The sequence below is a fragment of the Mustela lutreola genome, chromosome 8, assembly GCF_030435805.1.
Source record: "Mustela lutreola isolate mMusLut2 chromosome 8, mMusLut2.pri, whole genome shotgun sequence".
Classification (NCBI taxonomy): Eukaryota; Metazoa; Chordata; class Mammalia; order Carnivora; family Mustelidae; genus Mustela; species Mustela lutreola.
Window position 1 is genome coordinate 54,538,996 of NC_081297.1, and position 11,328 is coordinate 54,550,323.

At 41.4% G+C, this 11,328-nt stretch overlaps 1 protein-coding gene across 1 annotated transcript in view; it reads right to left on the reverse strand.

Moving 5' to 3' along the window:
• The window catches only part of SLC16A7 (solute carrier family 16 member 7), a 172,592-nt gene extending 162,201 nt beyond the window's left edge, over nt 1-10,391 (reverse strand). Inside the window, exon 1 of the mRNA XM_059184769.1 lies at nt 10,134-10,391. The gene's annotated coding sequence lies outside the window, so the exon portion shown is untranslated. The remainder of the gene's footprint in view (nt 1-10,133) is intronic.
• Between the last annotated feature and the right edge of the window lie 937 nt (nt 10,392-11,328).

The following is an 11,328-nucleotide window of genomic DNA, read 5'->3' on the forward strand; positions in this document are numbered from 1 at the left end:
TTCCTCTCCTGTTTCCCCTCTTGGGCTCCTGGTCTCTTTCTCTGTCAAATAAATAAATAAAATCATTTTTAAAATCTTAAAAAAACATTTAAAAATTAATTTAAAAAGTACTTTATTTTTAATTGGTGATATGTCTACAGAAGTGTCTCTTCCCCTTTTTATTGAACATTTGAAAACAAATTTTATTGAGATAAGAGTAACAAGGCTATGTTATTGATAAAAATAAAATAAAGTAACAATAAAAATTTGCATGTCTCCTCCATGAAGCAGCTTTTTTCTTAAATCCACAGCATTTATTACTTAGAAAATTAATGATAAAAAAGGAAACAATTTTTAGTGAACTTCACAATTGGTATCTGTGAATCCTATAGCAGGCCATTACTGTGTGTAATTAATGTTCTTTCCAAGGCACAAGTGGCCAGATTACTCTCCACAGAGATGTTAATGTGGCCCGTGAGGGATGGATTTACATTTTCATATACTCCCAGCAGCTTCTTCTGATCACTCACCTTTTCCTATCTATTTATTATTTTGTCATATCCATTAGTGATATGCAAATATTTCTGCAGTATCTGCTGTTTTCTAAGTTCTAAGTTCTAAGTTTCTAAGGAGGGGGAAAAAAAAAAAAGACACCTGGTATTAAGTTGCACTAATTCTTTGTTTTCCCTTTCAAAGAGGCCATTGCTTTAGGAAAATGCACTGAAGCACTTAATTGCTACACTAAAGACACTGTAGAATAAGCAAGTGGGGCCTAGATGAATATTAGGAAGGAATACTACAGAAAAAGGAAGGAAAAAAAGAAGACATTATCATGAACCAAACATTAAGAAGGAAAAGAGAGAAGAAACAAAGGAAACAGAGAGGATAAAGAAAGTTCTGGGTCAATAAAACAGTATTTTCAATAAAAACCTGCGAATGCATTTGTAGTGAAAGCAGACTCAATTATGACCCAAGGCTTTTAACAGAATTCAGTCACAGCATAGAACAAAGTGGCTAATTCACTTTTTTTTAATTTATTGAAGTCCATTCTTATCTATGTCCCAGCTCCAAAAGTTTCCTTTTAAAAAAGTCAATTTCTTGATGATAATGAATAATGGTGATCTATTTACTAGTATCACAGTTTTAAGCCAAGTATCTGTTCTATCTGATCCTCAGTATTCTCTTTTGCAGAATGGGAACAACATCATCTACCTCACGGGGCTACTGTAACTTTTTAATGAGATAAGTACGAAATGCTCTTGACACAGTGCTGGCGCTTAGTTGTGTTCTCAATATCTAGTTTTTTTTTTTTTTTTAACTATAACTAGTGACTAGTAAAAATAATTGACACATGTCGAGCATGCATGTGCTTTTTAAAGATTGAGATAAGTTTTGAGAAAAAATTTCTCTGTCTTCTACAGGAAATAATCAATTTTATCAGGTGAGTAATACTCTGGATCAGGGATTTTCCACATAGACTTTGCTTTAGTATCACAAACTACTGAGTAAAACAAAATCTTATCTTTAAATAATTCACCAGTTGGGGGTACTTCGGTGACTCAGTCAGTTAAGTACCTGACTCCTGGTTTCACATCAGGTCATGATCTAGGAGTCCTAGGACAGAGCCTTGCCTTGGGCTCCCTGCTCAGGAGGAGTCTGCTTGTCCCCTCTCTCTCATCCTCTGTTCCTTCCTTTCTACTCCTTTCCCTCTGCTCCTCCCCCACTCTGCCTCTGTTTCTCAAATAAATGGATAATCTAAATAAATAAATAAATATCCACTGATTGGTTCAAATGTCTCATCAAGTTTAAGAATCATTGTTCTAGGGGCACCTGGGTGGCTGAGTGGGTTAAGCCTCTGCCTTGGGCTCAGGTCATGATCTCAGGGTCCTGGGATCAAGCTCCACATCAGGCTCTCTACTTAGCAGGGAGCCTGCTTCCCCCAATCTCTCTCTGCCTGCCTCTGCCTACTTGTGATCTCTCGTCAAATAAATAAATAAAATTTTTTTAAAAAGAATCATTGTTCTAGATGAATACTTAGAAAATGTATGCTCACAGACAAATGATTGTATTATATGAATTATATACATTTTAAAAAATGTTTTATTTATCCATGTGTTTGCTTTTGCTTTTGAGTTTTGTGGTTAAACTGACAATCTCCTCACTTCACTTAACAACTATCTCCTCGAGGCGCCTGAGTGGCTCAGTAAGTTAAAGCTTCTGCCTTTGATTCAGATCATGATCTCAGGGTCCTGGGATCGAGACCCACATGAGGCTCCCTGCTCGGCTGGGAGCCTACTTCCCCCCCACCCCCGACTGCCTCTCTGTCTACTTGTGATCTGTGTCTGTCAAAGAAATAAATAAAATCTTTAAAAAAGACTATCTTCTCAGCTCTAAATCATTTCCGCTTCTTTCATTAAAGTCTTTTTTGATTCTTTCATCACATAGTGAAGTCTCCCACTTCTAAAATCCTAGAGCAGGGATCAACAAATATATTTTCCTTAAAGTGCTAAATATTAAATATTTTAGGTTTGATAGGCAAAATTACAACGACTCAACTCTATCCAGCAGCAGGAAATTCCTTGGCCACCGAGAATGTAAAAACAAATAGGTGTAGCTGTATTCCAGGAAAACTTCATTTACAAAAACAGGCAGCAGGCTAGATCCAACCCAAGAGCTACAGTTTGTCAACCTCTGTTGCAGACTATCACTGCTCTCTTCCATTTATTTTGACAATTCTACTCTGGATTGTACCCATAACTGGTACACACATTGAGAATGTCTCTGAAATTACAGTCTCCTCAGGGTGTCAGGAAGGATATCTTACACATATTTTCAGCTCTCTATGTAGAGTACTTCATATAGCAATGCTAATTATTTACTGATTTGAAATGATTTAAGATACAGAAGCAAGATTTAGTTGCCATTAACATCTTACCTGCATTCAAACATCTACTGAGACAGGGAGTCTTGGGGTTTCCTAATGGGCACTCTTATCTTGCTGAGTCCTTAGTTTATCGATAAATAAATACAACCTATCTCACATTGGTAATAATGAGAATCTCACATTGGTAATAATGAGAATTAGAAATACTATATATAAAGAATCAGACACATAGTTTAATTGTATTATTAAACAAAAAAACAAACAGAGAAATGAAACAAGATGGGATCCAGAGGGAGACAAAGCATAAGAGACTCTTAATGTCACAAAACAAACTGAGGGTGGCGGGGGGGGGGGGGGGGGGGGGGGGGGATTATGGACATTGCGGAGGGTATGTGCTATGGTGAGTGCTGTTAAGTGTGTAAACCTGGTGATTCACAGACCTGTACCCCTGGAGCTAATAATACATTATATGTTTTTAAAAAATAAAAAGTATTATTTAAAAAACAAACAAACAGAGGACAGCTCTGAAAATTACTGAGTGGACAAAACCAGTTTAGTCACACAAACAAAGCTTAATTTAACTTATTTAGCAAGACTAAATAAGTTCTTGCTTATGCCTCTGAAAATCATAAGCACGATTTAAGCTGGTTTTTAAGGTTGATTTGAGGTAACCACTCACCAATTTCTTACCTAGACTTTTCTAAACCTGAATGCCTCCAAAAACACAGTGGCCCTAACCAGGTTACAAAAACAACAGGTAAAAAGGTTGAATATGCTAAGTTGATAGAAAAAATATGATACATGTAAACTGTCACCAAATATGTACAGGCTATCAATAAAAATGAGAAGGGATTTATTTTGTGTGCCCTCTGAAAGCTGAGTAAGGACTCTAGGTAGAAGCAAGAACTTTGTCACAATTGGAAATGCCTTAAAAAGAACAGATTGCCTCAGTGTATATACTTAATAAATGGTGGTTTATTAAAGATGCTAAAAAAAACAGTACATAAGAATGGAAAGAAAGAGGAAGAAACAGATTTCCTCTAAATTCTTTACAATCCTGTAATTCACCAAAGTGTTAAAACATATGTTAATACAGATAATTATACCTGGCCTCCAGAAATTTGTATTACAAAGAGAAACTAAATACTTATACAAATGCAACTATAATAAAATGTTTAAAACAAATAAGACTGATTACAAATGCAACATTACTAAAATTTTTTAAAAGTTTCTTCTACTTATCTAGAGCCTTCAAAGGAAATTTGAACATAGTATTTAAGCTCAGTTATGAAGGTGAGGTTAAAGCTAGAAATGGAAAAGCGGGAAAGTTAGAGCATTTTAAGATGAAAGCACAACATAGCCAAAGGTATGGTGGCAGGAAATAGAAAGCAGATGAATGAGACAGAGGGGCCAGTTCAGCTGGACTCAAGTATGATGATGGTGGGAGATGAGCCTGGAAAATTTTTCGGAATTACAGGGACTGAAATGCTAGCCCTTAGACCCAGGAATAGGAATCACCAAAGTGGCAGGAACATATCAGAGATGGAGGTGTACTTCAATAAGACTATCTGGTGGTAAATACAAAATTAAGTCGTAGAGTGAGGGGCTAGAGGTGAGAAAAGCCGATAAGAGACTGACATGATTCTAGGCAGTACGTCAGCAGTGCCCAAACTCTGTGTCAGGCAACATCAGAAAAGAACAAAGTACAAAAGAAGTATTTTGGTTGTACAATAGTCAGATCTCAGCAACTGAGCTGGATATGCAAGACCGGGAGGAGGGAGGTCTCAAATCTTCTAGACTAGAATGCTAATACCAATAACAGCAATAAGAGCAAAGCAAAGTAGGAAGACAGAGAGTACAGAGGATACTGTTCAAGGTGTCAGCAGCCCAGGGAAGAGGAGCTGTCCAGCAGGCACTTGGAAAGGTCCGTGTGAAGCTTTCGTGAATGCCAGGGCTGAAGATAATGACGTGGAAGTTATCCCTACAGAGGAGAAAGCAGAGGTCACAAGAGGATGAGCTCCGTCAATCAACAGAATATACACAAAAGAAAAACTGAGCAGGAGTTGAAAGAAGGAAAGAAGGAGCTGCAAATAAGTAGTCAGAGAAGTAAGAGGAAAAGGAGTACCTGGAAGCCAAAAGCTTAGGAAGAAACAGGTGCCAATATTGCCAAAGGCTGATGGCAGGTTAAAACAAATTCAAGTTTGGAACTTAGGATAACATGATTATTACATGATTATACTTAATACATCTTACAAGAAAGAACTTATTCCCTCAAATCAAGGTATTTTCACAGGAGATTATCTTTTGAAGAAAAAACAGAAGACACCTGGAGCTACTCTGATCTCAAGGATAATTTCCTTCAACATTCTCAATTTGATCCTATTGGCTAATAATTTTCAACCACATCTAGTACCATTCTTCCAGGAGGTATATTTAAACATCAGGGGAATTTTTGGTAGTTACCATGACGGAGGGGAAGCTATCAGCATATGAAGGACAGGGGTCAAAGCTACTTAATGTCCTGCAATGAAAGAGGCATTCCCACATCAAGAAGAGGTGTCCTGCCAAAATGCCAACAGTAGCAGCTGTTAGGAAACACTGTCACGTGATGCTGTTTATCACTGAACACACCTTTGGCATACTTGAGAAGAACTGATAGAACTTTGGATTCTTACATTTCAGAGAATCAGATTTAAAATAAGGCAAATATCATTAATGCAGTTCACCCCTTAGAAACTGTTCAAGTAAATCCATGCCTTTTACTTTTACTGTGTATTCATATCTAATCTAATTCCCAAAGCAGTTATCTTCAAGTAAATAACTTAGCAGGGCACCTTCTTCTCACAAATTATAATTCATCTGTGTATTAACTCTAATCAGAATCTGTTTAGAGTTATAGACTTCTAATAAGAACACATTTATTGTGTTATTAGGTGAGGAAACAGCCAAAGTTTGACATAAAAGACTTTCTAAATTTACCAATATTTTATGCAGATCTTTATTTTTCTAAACAAATATTTTTCTTGTGTTCACCACATGTACTAAATATTTTTAATTGAAAAAATGCTGCTTTAATGCCAAATACTACCAAAAATTAATTACCAGTTTAGATAATTGAACCACATGTGTCAATTTTTGCAGGGCTATCTAATTGCATAAAACCTTGAACAAAAGTATCTTTATACCAGCATTGCATAGCTGTCACTCAAATTCCCTGTAAGATTTTCACGAACTCATTTGGGATTTAAATGAATATTAATGAAAACATTCATAAGAGGTTTTTGTAGCAGGACAGGAAAGTGTTTTCAAAAATATTGGCATTACTTGTTAACACTGATATTTATGAATATGTTGAAAACGTCTCTGGTGTACCCAAGCACCAATTAGTCCAGTACTAACTGGACTAGTTTTACTACAGTCAAGTTCTGTTTGTTTAACTTATGGTTAATTTTTTCCCAGTGCTCGATTATTACTGTTTATACATAAATGCATATACCCCCTTCTTGTTTACTAACGACCATGTATATGGGATAAAAGTGGCTTTTTTTTTCCCCCTCTAGGCAATGGTCCATATTAGGCTATTCTCTCACATTATGATTGTAAACTACTGGATCTCCCAGGTAGGCAGACTAGGCACCTCAGTTCACCATCTGAGGGGCCAACTGAGAAAACGATGTTTTCTCTTTAAAAAAATCTTTTAAGCTCTGTTTCTCGCTAAGCCTTAGTGTACAGTTGTTTCTCAATACATTTCCTAATCACTTTGATCCAGTTTTGAGAAAGGCTGTGACACACCAAAAATGACCTCTTAGACAATGAGAGTCCATGTAACGGTTCATGAGGCAATCCAACACTGTTAGGCCATCTAATGGGAAACACGGCATTTAGAAGAGTTCCTAAATATCTGTCAAGAATAAGGCAGTCAACAACCTAACAGTCTCAAGGCCACATAATTAATATGTACACTAGCTGCCATTATACATGTGCTTGGCACAGTGCTAAGAATTTCACAGGTATTCTCTCACTTGACCTTTGCTCCCATTATATGAAATTGAATATTATCCTCTTTTTGTACATGAAGAAATGAAGAAACAGTTTTTGAGAAGTTTTCGCACATGAAGAAACCAAGATTTCGAGAGGTTTGGCAATCTGTCCTAGCTGGTAAACGGCAGAGCCAGGATCAAAACCCAGACAGACCAGACAACAGAGGCCCTGCTTTTACCCTCTTCCCTCCTTTGCCCGAGACCCAGGCCTTTAGCTGTGGAATCTGAGCAAGTTAACTCATGGTGCCTAAAATCCTCTTCTACAAATGTAGATATTGATAGACTCACAGAGAGTAGTACCACAGTGCCTAGAACTTGGTAAACATTACAGAAATGTTGCTACAGTCCATACTCTTGGGCTTCTCAAAGTAGGTGGATTGTAGTCGGCCCCAAGTGTAGAATAAATTGCAGCTCAGTCTCTTCTTCCAAAAAAAATGGAACTGGATCATGGGCAGAGATAATTTCCAGGGAAAGAGTGTCCTTCCCTCATAGCAAGAAGAAAAGCCTCCATTTCCTGCCTATATACGGTCACTCAATAGGCAAAAGAATGGGGCTGGATACACCAGTTTCTGAGGTGAGGTGCCTTTCTCAAATTGCCTTTTATCAGTTCTTAAAAACATTTCTTACAACTGCTAAATCCCTTACAAGTTATTTAGGATATATGTCTCTTACACTGAGGAGGAAATTGATTGAAAACTAACAGGATATTGTGATAAGCACCTGGTGTCAGAAGTGTGAAATCACTATGTTGTACACCTGAAACTAATATTATTACATTGTATGTTAAATAACTGGAACGTAAATGAAAACTTAAAAAATTAAAAAAAATAAAAAACACTTATATCTAACAACATCAACAAAGCACTAATAGTATAGGAGGAAGACTAACCTGGATAACCAGATGTGAATTTTTTTGAGAACAGAATTCCACCCTCCTCCATCTTGGTAACCAGAGTGTAGTGTCTGGAATGATTCCGGAGGTTCAAAAACAGCTAGTCTATGTTTTAGGTGTTTTTCACAAATGTTATTCCTCATAATAGCACTTCAGGATAGATACTACCAACCACATTTTAGAGATAAGAAAAACTGAGGAAATTGTTAAATAATTGGTCAACCTTACAGAAGTACAAAACTGACCTTGAAGTCTAACTCTGAAGTTAATTACCTTTTTCCATGTGAATATCTTTTAAAAAAAAAGTTTACTGAATATAAATATAGAAATAAAAGTAAATGCAGGAGACCTCCTTTTATTTCAGATTCGTGATCCAAGAATATGACTCTGGATGGGGTATATTTCTATAGGTCACTCTGCCCTTCTTCCCTTAAGGAGGGCTCAAGGCTGAAAATATAAGCTATGTATTATAAAAGAGTAAATGCATACCCAGAAATAAACTGAACATTTATAGAAGGATTCAAGAACTTGGACATTGAGAAATGGTGTTAAAATTTCACATCACTTACCATTATTAAAACACTCCCTGGGGGGAAAAGGCAGTATGTAATTGCAAACTGCTGATGTGAGTTTTGAGAAAAAAAAAAAAAAGAAAAAAACAGTTTCTGACTTCATGAGTTGTTACACAACACACTGAGTTGCTTAAGGTAATAATCTTTCCCTTTCACTGAATCATTCAGTTGCCCGTTCACTTAGATTGCTTTAAATGTAATGTGTTCAGAAGCAGAAAGTGGAGTTAAGATTGCTTCACCAGGGCTAAATAAGGGTCACCTTGTTCAACCCTCATCTACTCTCTGCAGCCACCACCCAGCTTTGACACTCAGCCACACTTCCCTGAAATGCACACTTAGTACTTGTGGTTCCAAGGACGACAGCACATTCAAGTCAATGCGTCTTTTGAAAGTTTGCAGCCCTCCTGAGCTCTCCACTTGTGCTCAGCCATAAGCACGCAGTGCCAGGAAAGGGCATCTAGCGCCCACTGTTTCCTCCTGACCAGTCTTTTCCCCATCGCCCTCGTGATGCCTCACTATTTTAATTCTCCACTGTGTCTCTTTTGGACCAGGAAAGGGAGGAGGACATGAAATATTAGCTTTCCTACAAACACCAGCCAGCTCTCAGTCAACCCAACCCACTGAGTACTTCTCCAGGAAGGGATGGTAGTCACTTGAAGAGAAACCGCTCGTTTCCCGCGCGCGCGCGCGTGTGTGTGTGTGTGTGTGTGTCTGTGTCTGTGTTTTAATATCCCTGGAGTAAACCACGAAATCCCCTCGCCAGACCTACCAGGAAAGTGGCCTTGGTCATGACCACCCTCACCAAGGCAGTATGCAATCCCTTGAGCGGAAGTAAGGGAGAAAAGGGGCTGCAAAGGGCAGCAGCTGGGGAGCAGCCGCTGAAGGGAGGCGGTTCACACATGAGCCCTGTCTCTAGCCTCCAGCAATACCTGCCCAGGCCTGGCGCCCCCAGCGTGGCGCAGCGGCCCAGGAAACCCGCGTGATACTAGGAGACGCAGGCCCTCCTCGACCCCTGGACCCGGTCCAGTCACGCTCCCTTCTGCCCGAGCGCAGGCCTCTCCCCGACGCATCTTTCCATCCGCCTCCGCCCCACTATACAACCTGGGGACCAAAAAATTAGGAAGACGACACCTCCTCCCCGTTGATCCCCTCCTCTCAGCCTCTCGGAGCCCCGATCACACGCTGCAAGAAAAGACCCTCCCTACACACACTTCCTCCACCACTCGTCCGCAATTGCTAGGCAACGAGACCACCCCGGCCTGTTCGCGGGTCTGGGAAGGGATGCCGGCGACAGGCGCGCTGGCGACACGCCTGTTGGGGACCAGCCCTGGGAGACTCGTGGGCCAAGGAGAGGGGGAGCAGCGCGTGGGCAGAGTCTGCGCAAGAGCCCAGAGGGTTCGCACTTCCTAGCCAAAAGCGCGCGGACGCGCGGGCGCGCGGGCGCTTCCAGCCCGGGACCCCTCGGGCCCACCTCCCCGACGCGCGCGGGTGGGCGCGCGCCCGAGCCCGCGCCGGCTGCGGCCCCCTCAGCTCCAGCGCAGCTGTCCGCGCGTCTCATTGACGCGAGCTCTCCTCCCGCCGCGGCTCAGGGGGTTTTTGTCTATATAAGGGCTCCCTGGCCCGCTCTGCGTCGGCGCGTTTGTCACCGACTAGCCATTATTTTTACACACGCGTGCGGCTCCGCCGGCAGCTGGTTTGGCAGGGGCACGGTCGCCTTCCTCTCGCCGGCGCCGCCGCCTCCCCCCTCCCTCCCGGGGTGTACTTACTTCACCCGGTGTCTGGCACGGGGTGGGCGCTGCAGCAGTCCGTTCCGCCCCCGCCGCCGCAGCCGGTTCGCTTCGCTGTCCCCGGGTGAATGGAATTATTTATTTATTTATGTCCCTAGACTTGTCCTCGCCCGCCGCACCCGGCGGAGGAGGGGGTGGAGGGTGGAGGGGAGGCGCGGCGGCTGAGCGCCCTAGTTGGTGCCCGGGAGCGCGCGCCGCTGGGTGGCGGGAGTGGAGGAGGAGGGCGGGGGCGAGCGCTCTGGGCTGTCCGCGAGCGGGCCGGCCGCGGGTGGGGGCGAACCCCGCCCTGTGACTCCGGGCCGACTGAGCATGCTCCCAGCGACTGTCACCGCTGTAGACACTCTCTGGGGCTCCCGGTCCTTGACTTCAGAGTTTAGTTTGGGCCAAGAAAGAAAATCTAGAGTCAGATAGGAAGACGTTTTGTTCCGGATCGGTCGTGACACATTTTACCCAAGTACGTTGGCGGCGAACCTAGGAGCCAGGTGTGCAGTAGTCGCTCTACTTAGGTATCCTCGGGGAGTTGTGCAATCTCTAGGAGAGGGAAAGTGTGCACGGGTGAAGAGCCTGCACAGTGCAGGGAGATGTGAAGATTCTCATTGTGAGTGTGGCAGGAAAGTTGGGCCGTTTTTCGATTAAGGTCTCTTTTTTTTGGAGCGAAGGGAGGAATGGCAGGGATGGAGATAGGGCTCACTAACCACAACACGGGAAAAATAAAATTTACACCGTGGAACAAGGAGTACAGAAAATAGTGCAAGAAGAACTTGAAAACAGGAAAGAAATGAAGTAAAGTCACTGTAAATAATTTCTTCCATTTTTAGTTTCTCAGATTATTTAATTCTTCAAAGTAGGACTTAATATTTGTCAATGAATAGTGCTAGGGATAATGATAATTCCACAACCATCAGTTTGGTTCGTTCTGCCTTTATTTATTTTATTTTTTTCTTCACTGTCTAGAACATGTGTTTTGGGGAAGTTAGAAAGAGGAAGGGCTGGAAGTGAACATTTAGTAACACCAAAGATTGGTTTCCTTAAATGTCTTTAGAGTTGAAATGCTTCTTAGACGAAAAGGAACAGAAGAAGAAATCTGGGGTTGAATTTGAGGATTGCGATTGTCGTTTTTCGGTCAATTTAACAGAACTTCACCAGCAATACACACGCCTCTCTGCTCCTGAAA